At 44.2% G+C, this 16,836-nt stretch overlaps 1 protein-coding gene across 10 annotated transcripts in view; it reads left to right on the plus strand.

Annotated features, from left to right (window-relative positions):
- Positions 1-4,561: 4,561 nt before the first annotated feature.
- CYSLTR2 (cysteinyl leukotriene receptor 2) overlaps positions 4,562-16,836 on the plus strand; it is a 33,192-nt gene continuing 20,917 nt past the window's right edge. For 7 of the 10 annotated variants that reach the window (XM_054506317.2, XM_045869423.3, XM_054506318.2 and 4 more), the window contains exon 1: positions 4,845-5,336. The gene's annotated coding sequence lies outside the window, so the exon portion shown is untranslated. The other 3 variants (XM_045869426.3, XM_045869427.3, XM_045869422.3) reach the window with 2 other exon arrangements.

Here is a 16,836-nt window from a genome sequence, read left to right on the forward strand (position 1 = left end):
TCTTCATATTCACAGCTGCGGCAGCCCAGAGGTTTTGAGGAAGACCTTTTTTTTTTTAATCCTCCAAGTTTCAAGATTTTTGTCACCTGTGGGACCTACAGATGGGATGAGGAAGGATTTGCCATTCCAGCTCCTATCACCAGGCCAGGGTCAAGGCTGGGAGGGGATGGGGCCAGGTGCTAGAATCAGTGGTTTCCAAGGTTCTAGGAGACCTAGGGTGAGGGTGTAGTCAGAGCCAGCCTGTCTTTACCGTGGCCTTTGGGCTGGCAGAGGACACTGGTGGAATGGGGTCCGACGGGTGGGCCCTGGGAACGGTTTGCAGCTTTTTAGTCCCCCGCCTTGGGTTCTGGGCCAGCACCGAGCTCCTTAGCAGGTCCAAGCCTCCGCTTCTTTGGAAGAATCGTGTTGATTTATAAGGTCTGTTACAGCTCCAGCAAACAAACTATAAGCAAGCAAAACAAAGTTGTCCTTATTTATTTTCAAGGAAGCATTTTCTGTTTTCTATCCAACACAACTAAACTTACCATGCTGTGCTACTCTTGGGCCCTAAAATAGTGCTCTTTATTTTGGGAGATAAGCAAACAATTCAGTTTGGTGCATGGGAAGGGAGCAAGAGAGCCATGAACAGTAAATGTGACTTGGAAGGGAGGCTGGAGTGGGTCCATGAAGGCAGGCAGCTCATACATGGGCATGAGGATCACTGCTCTGGGAGCCATGCTTTGGAGGACCCCTCACGGGTCCTCCTCTAGCCCTTCCTGTCCCAAGGGCGCCGGGAGTCTGTGGAGCTAACCTCCCCCAACTTTGCTGTCTATAGTGTGCTCAGGATACTTGAGAATTCACCAGCCAAATGTCCCCAAGGGCTGTGTGTCCGCCTCCCCAGCTGTGTCAGAGCATACAGTTTGTGGAGCTGTCTTGTCCTAGTGGTGGTCAAGGGCAGCTCTTTGAAGGGGCAAGGGTATGGACAAAGAAAGGTGGAACGTCCACAGGCCTAAGTGTGGGACTCCTGATAACGTGTGCGGGAGCCAAGGGTGGGACCAGGACACAGGCAGCTGCAGACATCTGAGGTGGCCAGAACCCCAAGGAGTCGGAGAAGTCTACACAAACATATTATAGGAGTTCAACAACTTACAAATATATGATATTAAAGAAGTAGAGATGGTGATGAACACTATAAAGCAAAATAAAGCAGGTCAAGGTGGGGATAGAGTGTGTGGAGTGGGGAGCTCTTTTAGAAAGGGAGATCAGGAGGGGTGCCTGGGTGGCTCAGTCGGTTCATCGATTGCCTTCGGCTCAGGTCATGATCCTAGGGTCCTGGGATCGAGCCCCGCATCGGGCTCCCTGCTCTGCGGGGACTCTGCTTCTCTCTCTCTCTCTCCCTCTGCCCCTTCCCCCTGTTCGTTTTTTCTCTCTCTCAAATAAATGAAGTCTTTAAAAAAAAGAAAAAGAAAAGAAAGGGAGATCGGGAAAGTCATCTCTGGGATGGTGGCATTTAAGCAGAGACCCAAATGAAGTGAGGGAGTCAAGGGGCAGGGACATTCTGGCCCAGGTGCCTGGAATAGCAGTAGGAAAGGGACAGAGATGAAGTTGTACAGATATGTAGGACGACGGGCTGATAGGTCAGGCCTTTGTAGACTAGAAGGATTTTTTTTTTATTAAGAGGATTTTTATTCTGAGAATTTCGGGAAATCATTGCAGAGTTCTGAGCAGGAGACTGCCGTGATTTGATTTACTCTTAAAAAACTTGACAGTAGGGGGGCGCCAGGGTGGCTCAGTTGTTAAGCGTCTGCCTTTGGCTCAGGTCATGATCCCAGGGTCCTCCGATCTAGCCCCACATCGGGCTCCCTGCTCCTCAGAGAGTCCGCTTCTCCATCTCCCTCCACCTGCCGCTCCCACTGCTTGTGTGCTCTCTCTCTATCAAATAAATAAATAAATAAAATCTTAAAAAAAAAACCCAACTTAGGGTAGAATAACAAGAGTGGAAATGGGAAGACAGGTAGGATGTTAGACAGCATTCTTTTTTTTAAAGACTTTTCCAATTTATTTAAAAAATTTCTTATTTTTAAAAATGTGGTAAAACATACATAACATAAAATTTACCATTTTTAAGTGTACAGTTCAGCGGCGTTGAGTCCGTTCACATTGTTGTGCAATCACTATCCATCTCCAAAACTTTCTTCATCTTATAAGACTGAAACTCCGCACCCATTAAATAACTCCTCACTTACCCCTTCCTTTAGCTGCTGGCAACCACCCTTCTACTTTCTGTCTCTATGAATTTGACTACTTTAATTTTTTTAATTTTATTTTTTTAAGAATACGAAAGTATTTTTATTTTTTCATTTAATGATGCAAAACACAAATGCTGATTTGACATCCATTCCCTTTATCACTTTTTCTGTCACATTTACGACTCAACAAATTGGTGGATCCGAGGGAACTGCTATAATCAGTGTATGGAGCATACTGCATTAGTGTTTCAGTAGTTTATTCCAACCCATTTCTTCTTTGGTACGCTAAACCATCTGCATCAGGTTGTTTGATGAGATAGATCCGCAAGAAGATGGAGGTGGCCAAGGTCAGTCCAACTCTCAGCCAGTCGGGTCTGTCATGTGGTAGCTTCTGAATGTAGAACTTTGATCACACTGAGGAGCTGCTTGGGAGCCCAGCCAGACCCAACAGCTTGCAGAAGGGGTGCAACGATGTGGGTGGTGCCATCTTGCTCTTCAAATGTACCTGGGTATGCGGTAGATGCTTTCACTTCTCTGGGGTATATACTCAGAAGTGGAATTGCCGGATCACATGGAATGTAATTCTATTTTAAATTTTTTGAGAAACCACACACATTCTACCAGCAATGCACAAGAGTCCAATTTCTTCATATCCAAGAGTCCAATTTCCTCACATCCTTGTTAACACTTGTTATTTTCTTTTTTTTGGTAATGGTCATCTTAATGGGTAGGATGTAGTATCTTATCGTGGTTTTGACTTGCATTTCTGTAATGATTAGTAAGGTTGCATATCTTTTCATGTACTTATTGGCCTTTGTATATTTTCTTTGGAGAAATATCTATTCAAGTCCTTTGCCCATTTTTAAATTGGGTTGTTAGTTTTAATTGTTGAGTTTTGGGAGTTTTATTTTTATTCTGGACATTAATCCCTTATCAGATATGTGTTTTGCAAATATTTTCTACCATCGTGTGGATTGCCTTTTTACTCTGTTTATGTGTCCTTTGATGCACAAAAAGTTATAGTTTTGATAAAGTCAAATTTGTCTACTTTTTCCTTTTAAAGCCTGTGTCATATTCAAGAAATCATTGCAAAATGCATGAAGCTTTCCCCTATATTTTCTTCTAGAGTTTTATAGTTTTAGCTCTTATGTTTAGGTCTTTGATCCATTTTTAATTAATTTTTTGTGTATGGTAATAGGTAAGGGTCCAGCTTCATTCCTTTGCATGTGGATATTCAGTTTTCTCAGAACTATTTGTTGAAAGTGTTTTCTTTTCCCAATAAATGGTCTTGGCACCCTCATCTAAAGTAATTAGAACATATATGTGAGAGTTTATTTCTGGAATTTCTATTCTACTTCATTAGGCTATATATCTATCTTTATGCCAAGACTATACTGCTTTGATTACTCTGTGTTGTAGTAAGTTTTGAAATCAGGAAGTATCAGTCCTCCAATTTTGTTCTTTTTCAAGATTGTTTTGGCTATCTGGGAGTCCCTTTAGACTCCATATGAATTTTAGAATAGATTTTTCTACGTCTGAGAAAAACATCTTTAGGATTTTGATAGGGATTGTATTGCATTTGTAGATTGATTTGGGTAGTATTGATGTCTTAATAATATTAAGTCTTCCAAACCATGAACATGGGATGTCTTTCCATTTATTTATGTCTTCTTTAGTTTCTTTCAGCAACGTTTTGTAGTTTTCAGTGTACAAGTCTTTCGTCTCCTAAGTTAATTCTTAAGTATTGTTTTTGTTTATTCTTCTTGATGTTATTGTAATTAGAATTTTTTTTTAATTTCCTTTTGAAATGTCCATTGTTAGTATATAGAAATGCAACTGATTTTTGTGTGTTAATTTTGTATCCTGCAACTGATGAATTTGTTTATTAGATCCAACAGTTGTTTGTGTGTGGAATCTTAAGGGTTTTCTACATACAAGATTACATCATCAGCAAACAGACATAGTTTCACCTCTTTCTTTCCAATTTGGATGTCTTTTAGTTCTTGCTTAATGTTACTGCAGCATTCTATCCAAGAAATGATGAAGATTTTAATGGGGGTGGGGGGAGTAAGAAATGGTTGGATTTAGGACACATTTTGCAGGTAGAATGAATAGAATTGGTTGGGCTTGGATATTGGTTGTGGGAGAAAGAGAGGAGTTAAGAATGACTTCTAGACTTACAGATAGAATAACTGGCTGAATCATTGTGGTGCCATTTGATTAGATGGGGTAGATGCTGCTGTGTATGCTTGGGAGGGGCCATGTTAAATGTATCCATGGATGTGGACAATATAAATAAAAGCAAGAGAATACGGTAGGAAGAGGTCAGAAGACAGACTTCTGAGGCAAAGTCACATTTAGAAAAGGAGTAGAAGAAAAGCATCAGAAAGGAAGGCAAGAAGAAGCAGCCCAAGGGGTAGAAAAAGAATGAGGAGAGTCAGAGAAACAGAAAGGAGAAAGTTTCAAGAAAGTGGCCTTTAATTGCACAATGAATTGGGGAAGGAAGATAAGAACTGAGCAGAGACCTTTTATGTAAGCAATGAGGAGGTCATTGGTGACCTCCAAAAGAACATTTGTAGCAGAATGGAGAAAGCCTCTGCCCATGTGCAAGTAAATCAGAAAAAGCAAGTCGGTGATGGGAAGTGCTCTAAACAGCTCTAAAGTGCTATACCCATAAGGCATGTAAGGCAGCATTGCTGTTACTGTTGTTAAGACACAAGAACCTTTTAGGAGAACTAATAGCCACTTAATACTCCTGAGTCTAGCCCATCACATCCCCAAGATCTGTTGTGAAAGATGCTAATCAAAACAGTCGTTAGAGGGACAGGGTTAATCCAGTCTTCTTCCTTTTAGATGTAGTCCCTAACTGAAATAGTTCCCCTTCTTCTTAAGAAGGAAGCCAGACCAACGCCCCCACCAAGTCCTATAAAGCCCAGACAGACCAGCTGACCAAAGTTCCTTATTCTCTTGCTGTTAGCTGAAACTTTTTATAAAATAAATTTGCTGTTTCACTTTTCTTTTAAATAAGCAAACTGAATTACTTGGAGGAGGAAAGCAGGAGGAATAGAGGAGACAGAGCGAAGCCAGCTGGAACACAGAGACCTTCGGGTGAGCATTTTTATCTTTGTTTTGTTCATTCGTTATTGAGAATTGGACCTTGCTGATCACTTCATGGTCAGAAGCATGCCTTCTGAAAAGTAAGTTTATTTTGTTCTACTGTACATTTCTTTCTACCATATACATGGCTGTTTAAAAGATATTGGGAAAGTACAAAAAAAGGAGAAGAAAGCAAAACCACCACTAAGCTAATCTCTATTGACATTTGGGGGTGGGTATTTCTTTCCATTCTTTTTTGCACGTCTGCATATAATTTTAGTTTGATTTCCACTGTTGTGTCCATACAGCATGGATTACTTGATGTTCATTTTTTCCATTAGAGCATAAACTGTTTCTACATTGCTGTAAATTCTTCACAATCCTAATTTTAAATTGCTGGATACTGTTGCATTGAGATTTACCATACCTCGCGCAAGCATTCCCCTGGTTTTGACCAGATAGCATCTTTCCTATTTTTCATAGATTGGGTCATTTTATTACCTAAAATGTATTTTTTCCCATTCAGGGGAGAGAAGGTTTTTTGGGGGAGAGGAGGTTAAATTTGAGAATGTAAGTGTCAGTGGTTTTGCTCAGAGGTTAAATGAGAAGGAGAGCATGTGTGAGAGCGTATATGTGTATCTGTTTATTACCCCTTTGGGACCTGAATTTGGTTTAGCTGCACATTCAGCCAGAATCACCTGATTCTGAGGAAAGTAAAAAGTATCCCTAGAATAACTGAAACTTTGATTTTGGAGATAAGCCAGTCATCTGTAGTAGTTTTTGTTCTGTTTTGTTTTTTTCAAAAAATTTCCCAGGTTGTTCTAATGTGTGGCCAGCATAATAATAGCTGTCATTCACACCTAGGTCATTTGAAATATTTTCCTGTCTCTGACACATACCTGAGATCAATACATATTAAGGGAAGGAGAGGTACAATTTCAGGCAAGCCACCCAAATCTCCCTTTGTATACTATATTAATAATGCAAAAATAATTTGTAGGAAACATAAAATGAACAAAACCTCTAGAAATTTTTAAAAAGATTTTATTTATTTATATGAGAGAGAGAAAGTGAGTGAGAGAGAGAGAGAGTGTGCACGAGTAGGGGGGAGGGGCAGAGGAAGAAGCAGACTCCTGGCTGGGCAGGGAGCCCAACCCTCTATCCCAGGACCCCAAGGCTCCATCCCAGGACCCCGGGGTCATGACCTGAGCTGAAGGCAGACAGACGCTTAACCGATTGAGCCACCCAGGCACCCCAAAACCTCTAGAAATTTCTATCACCCACCTTAACCACATAAACTCTTGTGATGAGAATCTACAAATTTCAATTTACTAATGCTTTAAAGAGATGGATTTGTTTCCAGTGCATTGGTTAAAAGTTAGAGAGGTTGGGGCTCCAGAATGCTGCAAATGAATCAAAATTATGCCCAGCATCTGTTAGTATTCTGCCTTCCTACCGGCCTGGGGTCATAAGGGGTACAACACAACATAAACAACACCTGTTCTGGAAGAAGAATAACATCTTTTTGCAATGTGCTCATTGCTATGTATCAGGATCACCTTGGGCATTTTTAGTGTCTCATGTGTATTCCAGACTCAGGGACTCCCATTTTTCAAGTTTGTCTTACACACCAGACATCTGAGGCACACTAGTCCTCCAAGGCTAAGCCTGGAAGATAAAAGCCAAACAAGGGCTTGTACCATTACCCAGGGGGCTCTCCTGGATGCAGTAGCCAAGCTGGCTGACGCAGAGAAAGGCAGGCATTTGTTTGGGTTGCTCAGCTTTGCTATAGAGCCTTATCAAATGATTGTCAGAACCGCCAGCACCGCATCCGTGATTTTCTCGGGGCACTGACCATTGCCTCCTTTGTACTGGAGTTACTTATGTGCAGGTCTCAATCCCTCTGCTGACCAAGAATGCTTGAGGATGGAGTCCTTGCACAAAACCTAGCACATGGGTTCCATTAAGAATAGACAGAGGGGCGCCCGGGTGGCTCAGTCGTTAAGCGTCTGCCTTCGGCTCGGGTCATGATCGCAGGGTCCTGGGATGGAGCCCCACATTGGGCTCCCTGCTTCTCCCTCTCCCACTCCCCCTGCCTGTGTTCCCTCTCTTGCCGTGTCCCTCTCTGTCAAATAAATAAATAAAATCTTAAAAAAAAAAAAAAGAATAGACGGAAAGGTATAAATAAATTAATTCATCAATAAATGTGAAGGTTAGTTAACAGCTTATGTTTATCGCTGTTGAAACTATTAACTTCTTTATATTAACTCATCCATGGAGAAAATGGTACAATGTCTGGCAATATTTAAAGGAAAACTTCTCCTATTGGAATGATGACTTGGTGGTGGTTTGGGCTGACGCCCTTGACGAAGAAAGAAATGGAAGCTGGAGCAGTGAGTTGGAACCAAAGAATCACAAAGGTGGAAGGGTCCTCAGGAAGAGCCAGGGTCAGGAAAGAAAGCTTTTTGAATCTCTAGTGTTTGAAAAGAGATTTTAAGGAAAGGGGGAAGCAGATTTGAAGAAGAACAAGAAGGAAGAAAAGAGGAGAAGGGAGAGAGGACAGGCCAGGGGAGGGACAGAGAGAAGAAGCAGGTGGAGGGAAAGAGAGGGGAGTGGAGCCTATTTGCTCTAGAGGTTTTAAGATTAAGCCGGAGGAATTTAAAAGGATCCAGTCCGCATACCTTTATTGTACATTATAGAAACAAGAATTTTTTATCACTAAAGAAAAACTATGTCCCACATAATGGTCCTTCTATGAGGCTGTGGAGATAGCATTTTACCTTGTTTGCGCCTCTAGTACAGAAGACGTGATTGTCTACAGAGTACTTGGGGGCATCACAGAATCTTTAGAGAAAGTTGATTTCTTTTTATTTTGCGTTTTACCTTGACAGTAATTTTGTTCTCTTATAAATTCTCTGAGAGAATTGAAGCCAGTTTTCCTCGTTAGCTATAGCAGACACAAATCCTTACCAGGAACTTGTTGGGCATAGAGTGAGAAACACAGCTGTCAATCCTCAGATACATAAATAGTGTCCCTTTCGGGGCGCCTGGGTGGCTCAGTTGGTTGAGCGACTGCCTTCGGCTCAGGTCATGATCCTGGAGTCCCGGGATCGAGTCCCGCATCGGGCTCCCTGCTCGGCGGGGAGTCTGCTTCTCCCTCTGACCCTCCTCCCTCTCATGCTCTCTGTCTCTCATTCTCTCTCTCGCAAATAAATAGAAATAAAAAAATCTTAAAAAAAAAATAGTGTCCCTTTCTACAGTGTTTAGCACAGAGCACCATTTGGGTCTTTTCTGTCAACCCCCCATTACCCTCATGCTGTTGATTCTGTATTCTTGTCCCTAGAACCTATATTTGAAGAAACAGTAAGTTTGTGAGGAAAAATACGCCAACATCATTTTGCTGCAAAAGATCATTGGGAATTTTTTTCCTTAGAAGATATTTATGGTGAGACATAAAATGAGGGAGGTGAATAATACCTTCCCCAGCTCATTCATTGGTCGTTTACTGGAGCACATTTATGTGCCACGAGCTGTGCTAGGGCCTGGGAATGCCCCAGTAGACAGGTGAGACCCCATTCCTGCCGTTGGTGGAGAACAATCTGGTGGGTGTGGATAGACAGGAACTACGGCTGCCCCCAGGGGTAAGTGCTGGGACCGGAAGCCCATGGCGCTGCAGGGCCAGGTGGAGTGGCAGCCAGCCAAGACCTGGAGGGGTCAGAGAAGGCTTTTTCTGGAAGAAGTGATGTCTAGAAAGAAACCTGAGGTGCGGTAAGAGATGGCCAGAGGAGCTGGAGCTCGGAGTGAAGAGACAAGGGAGAGCCAGGTGTGTTTCAGGCATTGAAATAAGTTCCATGAGGCTAGAAATGGATTTTATTATTTTTATTTATTTATTTTTTTTTTTAAAGATTTTATTTATTTGACAGAGAGAGACAGTGAGAGAGGGAACACAGCAGGGGGAGTAGGAGAGGGAGAAGCAGGCTTCCCGCCGAGCAAGGAGCCCGATGTGGGGCTCGATCCCAGGACCCTGGGATCATGACCTGAGCCGAAGGCAGACGCTTAACGACTGAGCCACCCAGGCGCCCCTAGAAATGGATTTTAGTGAGGGAAGTTGTGGGGAGAGAACATGCTGGTTGACAAGATCCTCATTGTGATATGCCTGGAGTTGAACTTCATTTTGATGTGATAGTGGGTTTTAAGCAGAAGTCAAATGGTAAGATAGGCATTTTGGAAAGGTTACTCTAGCCACTGTGTAGAGAATGGACTGAGAATAGCAAGAGTGGAGACAGGAGACCGTGTCCTTTGTGCAGGGGAAAGATGACAACCTGTACTGGGGACCACCATCAGCTGGTCCCTGTGATGGAAAAGAGGTGTTGGTGGAGACGGGTGCGTAATGGGGCCGGGTCTGTCTCGGAGACACTGGACAGTAGGGCAGGCCGGGGAAGGAGGAAAGCCCGTGGTTTGCTTTCGTTCCATACTCTCTCCTCTTTAGGCTACAGATGCCCACTGCGCACACGCTTCTAGCAGCTTCCTAGGGCACTTTCCCGGGCGATTCCCCTGGTTTTCCGTTTTTCCAGACATATCGGAACATTCTCTCCTTATCTGTTGGTTTCTTACTCTCCTATGCAGATAGCCTACACCCGGCATACTAAAAAGTTCTCAGGCTCTTCTTATCTTGGCAACAGACAGGGTTGTACGAAGCATGATAATGCATCAACTGTGTATGAGTGCGAGGCTCGGTGCAGCTGTGTTGGAGGCTTTCACCTGTGTCGCCTCCTTTGGCCTTCTGGATAACTCTAAGAGGTTGAGTACTTGCTGATGCTCACACAGGTCGCAAGGGGTAAAACTGGGATTTTGCTCTTGTTGTGATTTAAAGCTTTTCTGTGATATCATAATACCTCTATATCATTCCAGGAAGCAAAGGCTGTTTAACTAGCTACTTTTGTAAATAATTTCTTGGCTCTTAGAAGTGAATTTAATGGCGGCATAGGAAATGACTTGGTAGGAGGGAAGAGAAAGAGAGGCAGTTTTAATTTGAATGAGTGGGTTTGGGGGAGCCCCTGAGTCATGTCATATAGTCACTTTGATTGTGGGCAAGGACAGTCCTAAGGCTGACACAATTCCTAGGAAATTTTTTTTTTTAAAGACAACCTATTTTTTTTTTTTTTTTGAGAGAGAGAGAATGAGATAGAGAGCATGAGAGGGAGGAGGGTCAGAGGGAGAAGCAGGCTCCCCGCCGAGCAGGGAGCCCGATACGGGACTCGATCCAGGGACTCCAGGATCATGACCTGAGCCGAAGGCAGTCGCTTAACCAACTGAGCCACCCAGGCGCCTAGGAAATTATTGGACTGTGGTGGGTGATGGCTTTTGAGATGACACTTGCTGACCTCTGTCTTCCTTCTGTCTTTGATGAGAAGACTGGAGGATTAGAGGCAGATATAGAGTGGCCCTGCAGCCTTCCTGAGGTTAGAGCCTGGGTTAGTCACAGATACCAGCATATCTTCCCAGATACACTGGTGAAGTGCACTAGGGGACAAAAAATTGTTGAGATATTTTTATAAAATTAAATCCATAATCAGCGTCATAAGTTCATTTGTTCTTTTAACAAACAAGGACTGAGAAGTTACAAGAGCCAGGGAAAAGACAGCACTTAGTCAAAATAATGCTTAAAGAAAATGAAGTCATATCTTCAAGGGGCTCAGAGCGGCCCTTACACACTCAGTTCTTTGCATTCAATTTGTCTTTGTTTGTCGTGGTGGCTGAGTGTTACTGGTTAAGAAGAACACGGAAGAAAAGCTAGCTTTGGGAGAACATTAGAGAATGAAACAAGGAGATTAAGAAGACAGAGGTGGGAAGAAGGATGTGAGACATGATGCCAGGCATCTCACTCTTGCGGGCGGAGAGAGGCCCCCTCACATGCTCAGATGCCAACCTTCTGCTAGGGTTCAGCTACTGCTATGCCCCTGGGGATAAATTGTTCTCTGGAAGCATTTGTACCCTCAAAATACACAGGAAAGAATGAAATTGTGAAAAGAGTCCAATTTTAAGGGGCAGTTATCCCCAAATATATCCAAAATACATCGGCACCTTTTTGCACAGGAAAATTATCCAGAAAGGAACTTCACAGGGAGAATGTGCAAACAAGAGGAGAAGAGCAAGCAAGCAAACAGTGGAAGAAAGCTTGTCAGCAAAGGGTAGAAAAAAGGCAAATCTTGCTAACCCGTAAGTCTGATGCTGATATCTGACCTCTGACACTTCCGACATGGTCACTTTTCAGCCATGTGGACCTTTGCCTGAATGTGGCGATACACATTATGTTCTTAAGGTGCCTCTTCTTCCGTCTGTCCATGTACGTCAGTGGTGGTGGTTGTCATTTTACCATACATTCTGTGGTCTGAGCAAGGTTCTCCTTTCTGTGGAAGAAGGCCACAGCCAGTGGGTGCTGCATGGCTAGCCCCACCCCCAAACTGGGCCTAACAGTCAACATTTCAAGAAGGCCCAGCAGCTTTAGGCAGAGCCCAGGCCAGGAAGGCTCTGGTGGCTTCCCTGAGTTCTCAGAAGTCGGGGAAAGTGCTAGAAGGAGAGGAAGGCAAATGCAAACTGAAGGGCACATGAGGATCCGCAGCTGGGCGAAATCATTGAAAAGCTAACAACCCAACTGCTGTGATTTTAAGAAAATGTTCTAATTAGGAAACTTAATATGATAAGGTGTCTGGTCTTTAGAACTAAAATTAGAAACCAAATTAATGAAAGGCAGAATTTTGGGGGTTTCTGAACTTTCTTGGAACATTCTGGAATTTAGTCAGCAGGCAGTTCAGGGAGACGGACCAATCAGCAGTATCCTCCTTTCCGATCCTGGCAGGTTGCTGAAGAATCTGAGGAGAGATGGCAATGGGGGCTGGAAAGTCTGGTTACAAAAGAAACCACTTAGGTCAGACAATTACAAGGGAGAAAGTGCTCAGCGCGCTCGGGAGCCCTCAGAGATCCCCGGCCTATTGCGACAAATGCTTGTGAAAGCTTTCCCATCCTTGCGGTAAGGGCTCACTCAGGTCTTCCCCAGATGGGAAATGGGCCAGATCCAAAGACTCTTGCTCAGGGATTGCAAGCTACTCCAGAAACCCGCAGCAATCCTATGAACAACCACACGTTGAATTTTCTGTCGGCCGAGCTCCAGGGCGAGTCAGGCACAGGTTGGTGGGATCTGGGAGGACAGAGCTCTGTGAGCTTTCCAACTTCCAAATGTGGAGTCCTAACTAGAGGACGAAAACTAGACAGTAAGACTCTGCATCGGCCACAGAGCAGAAACTCCAATTATCCTTCAGGGTGAATTATCAGGCCCTAGGACTCTGGCTGAAAAGTCTCCCTGGCCCCAAAGCTGTTAAGGAGAATCTCTGCAGTACAGAGAAAATGAATTAGAGAATTTCCTCCTCAGGGAACTTGCAGAGCCATAAACACTATTCAGCGTTTACTGGTTTACAGCAGATCTGGGCCAAGGTGTTGACTTCTCAGTGGCTACGAGGCATGGCGAAGTAAATGGCATTTGGAAGACAACGGGTGTTAGCTTGGTGGTTCGTGAACTGACTTGCACTTTGGGGCCCTTTGAGGCACTTTGGGAGAGACAGGGCAGAGGACAGATGGGAGCAGCAGAATGCTCCAAAGTGCTGACTCCATGGAAGCGGGCCCCTCTGTGGTTCACCCCTCCTCCCCGCCCCCCATGTATTCTGGAAGCCTGGGGACCAGCTCAGTTCCTCATTCAAAAGATGTTGTAATCTCAGTTCTTTTTGTCTCTCTTTCTATTTTGGTCTCTAAAACTTAATTTACTTTATCCCTTTGGAAAAATTCTGAAAGCATAAGACTGTTCTGAGGAGGCAAGAAAGTATATGAAGCTTTACGTGTCTGCCGTGACATTTGGGGTCAGTTTCAAGTAAGGGCTAAGCTAGCAGTCTTGCATTTTAAGAATCAGGCACTCGGTGATACTTCCCTGTTTGGGGGGATGTATCAGTTCAGCACTCTGGGGCCTCTGGGATTTCGAGGGACAAACATGTTGTAGAATCCTCTGATCCAAAGGGTTGCATCCTCTGTGCACAACTTGGGGGGCTCAGTCTGTGATCCACACGGTGCCTTCTCTCACCCCAGCCCTGGTCTGGGTGCCATTCAAGCATCATTGCCCTTCAACCTCAGAGTAACCCTGTGAAGGAGTGGCTAGTCTTATCACTGCCCCCATTTTACTGAGGAGGAGTGGAGGCACAGGGCGATGCAGTTACTTGCTAGTAACTAGTCACAGCGCTAGTGAGTGAAAGAATCAGTGCTCACATCTGGAGTCTCTGCCCACACCTGCTGCCCTCCACTGCTTCCCCGCAGCACAGACACCATACTTATTTACTTTTTTTTTTAAATTTTATTCTTATGTTAATCCCCATACATTACATCATTAGTTTTAGATGAAGTGTTCCATGATTCATTGTTTGTGCACAACACCCAGTGCTCCATGAAGAATGTGCCCTCCTCAATACCCACCACCAGGCGAACCCATTCTCCCACCCCCTCCCCTCTAGAACCCTCAGTTTGTTTCTCAGAGTCTATTGTCTCTCATGGTTCGTCTACCCCTCCGATTTCCCCCGCTTCATTCTTCCCCTCCCGCTACCTTCTTCTTCTTCTTCTTTTTTTTTTTCTTAACATATATTGCATTATTTGTTTCAGAGGTACAGATCTGAGATTCAACAGTCTTGCACAATTCACAGCGCTTACCAGAGCACACACCCTCCCCAGTGTCCATCACCCAGTCACCCCATCCCTCCCACCCCACCCCCCACTCCAACAACATTCAGTTCATACTTATTTACTTTTAAATCAAATCATCTCTCAGGCTCGCTTTTATATTTTTTACTAATACTCTGAGAGCCTTTTCGCCTTTTAAATCGTTTCCCTAGGCCCCAAATTTGAAGTTTCATCATAATAGTTAACATTGTTGAGTGCTCAAACTGTGTGAAATACTTCACACTCCTCGTGCCATTTACAGACAAGGAAAGTGAGGCGCAGAGAAGATACGTCACCTGCAAAAAGATCCCCACGCTCGCAAGTGGCAGATCTAGCTCCAGACCTTACCCCAACTCCCTCCTCTGAATATTTCTGTGAGCTATATAAAGAATGTCCTATTTGCCATTCCACAGTATACAGCAGCTCTGGGGGCTAAAATCTAAGTTATACTCTAAAGTCGTCAGAGAAAACGAAGAGCATTTGCGGGGGGGTTGTGAACTGCAGGGTGATTATTATTATTATTTTTAAAGATTTTATTTATTTATTTGACAGAGAGAGAGACAGCGAGAAAGGGAACACAAGCAGGGGGAGCGGCAGAGGGAGAGAGAGAAGCAGGCTTCCCGCTGAGCAGGGAGCCCGACGCGGGGCTCGACGCGGGGCTCGATCCCAGGACCCTGGGATCATGACCTGAGCCGAAGGCAGATGCTTAACGACTGAGCCACCCAGGCGCCCCTGCAGGGTGATTATTAAAGCAGAAGCCTCATACTGTGGAGAACTTCAAACTCATGGTGACATGGGGGAGGATGTAGACATAAGTGAGGGGGAGAGGGAGAGGTCTGACGGAGCCGGGAATTCCCCTGGACCAGCAAATCTCATGGTTCTGTGATGTTTTAACTGCTTTACTCTTGCAATGGTATACAGGTCAGGAGATGCTAATGGTTTCTAGGCATCAGCTAACAAAACCCAAGGTTACAGTCGTGACTTTGTACGTAGAGAGGAAGGGTAGAGTTCAAGGCACATCATATAAAAATAGTGGAGATAACTCTGTCCATTGATTGGATGTGAGATATAAAAGAAAGAGAAAAATGAAAGAAAACATTCCCCAAATGGTCACCAGCTATATTGGTCCACTCCAGCTGCCATAAGGAAATATCAGACTGGGTGGTTTAAATAACAAAAATTTATTTCTCACAGTTCTGGAGGCTGGAAGTCCAAGATCAAGATGCTGACATGATAGGTTTTATTCTGAGACCTTTCCTCTTGGCTTGTAGGTGGCCACCATCTGGCTGTGTCCTCACATGGCAGAGTGTGCTTCTTCTCCTAGGACACTAGTCCTACTGGATCAGAATGCTACCGTATCACCTCATTTAACTTCAATTACCTCCATCAAAGCCCTGTCTCCAAATATAGTCACATTGGAGGTTGGGGCTTCAACATACAAATTTTGGGGGCGCACAAACATTCAGTCCCTAACATCAGCTGAGTGGGATTGATTTGAGAGGGAGGATAGACCCAAGTAAGATTTGAGGTAGAGACAGAATCTCCAAATAAGGCTATCCTGCAGACGACTAGAAATGTAGGAGTATAGCTTAGGTTAGAATTCGGGAGAAACCACTTACATTTTCTAGATCTGAGTTCTTTTTCTTTATTTGTAAAATTGAGATAAAAATGCCAACTCAGCCTATCTCAAAAGATAGTCAAGTGGAACAAATGAGGTAACTGAGAAAAAAAAATTCTTTGTAAATTTTAAGATGAAAATATGGTATTTTCATATGTAAGAGACCTCTGGGAGTCGGAGGCAGAGAGATGGGGTATCGTCTCCATGGTGGGTGAGTTCTTGTGGGGGGTTATAGAGAGTGGTGAGCTGAGGACCCCAGTGGGGCTCCAGTGGTGGTCCACAATTGGGTAAAGAAGAGATAACAGTGGATTCAGAAGGGCTGAACAATCAGAAAATGGAAAACCACAAGTACTCAGGACCACAGAAGACAGAGAAGGAGTGGAGGTTTCACTGATAAGACCGGAAGATCAAATTCTAGAGTAACTGAGAAGGAAGTTTGAGAAAGAGCAGCAGAACCCGCTGTTGAACAAGAACAGACGACCTTATCCCAGTCCTGTATGATTCACAGGCGGCTCTGAGATGGTGGGGATGGGGCAGGGCAGCGATTGCCATATATTAAAAAGAGGAAGATGAGAAAGATGTGACAACAGTGAGCCCAGAAGTTCAGGGAGATAAAGTGTGAGAGGACAAGCAAAAACAAAAAGTCGAATAGGTTACAGAATTAGGTAGAAGAGAACACCGGCATTTGCTTGACCACCCACTGTGTGGAGTGAGCACATTCTTGATTTACAACTCAGAACAATCCTACAGGCTCTCTTTTTTAGCCACACTTTGAGGGTGAGGAAGCTGAAGGGCAGAGAGTAAGAGTTACGCAGCTAGAAAGTGGGAGGGTTGGGAGTCAGACCAGGTCTGCTAGCCTTCAGGTACAGAGAGTACATTCTAGTCTAGAAGTTCAGGTGGATGAAGTTGGAAGAGAGAAGGAGAAATGAAGAGAGGAAGAGACCCAAGTCACTGGAGGGAGTTTGGCTAAGAGTCATAATCAAGGTGTCTCCAGAGAAAAGAAGACATGCAGCTTCCTTCCCGGACTCAAAATCTTCCTCCAGCAACATGCCCTTCACAGCTGCAGAACTGGAAGGTGTCCTCTCCCAGCTCAGCAGTCATGTTCTCCACTGATACACCTGTCCTTGGGCTTCCACCCAC

This window comes from Mirounga angustirostris, unplaced genomic scaffold, assembly GCF_029215605.1.
Source record: "Mirounga angustirostris isolate CCGP_5_RB_7025 unplaced genomic scaffold, mMirAng1.0.hap1 SCAF_3, whole genome shotgun sequence".
Taxonomy (NCBI): Eukaryota; Metazoa; Chordata; class Mammalia; order Carnivora; family Phocidae; genus Mirounga; species Mirounga angustirostris.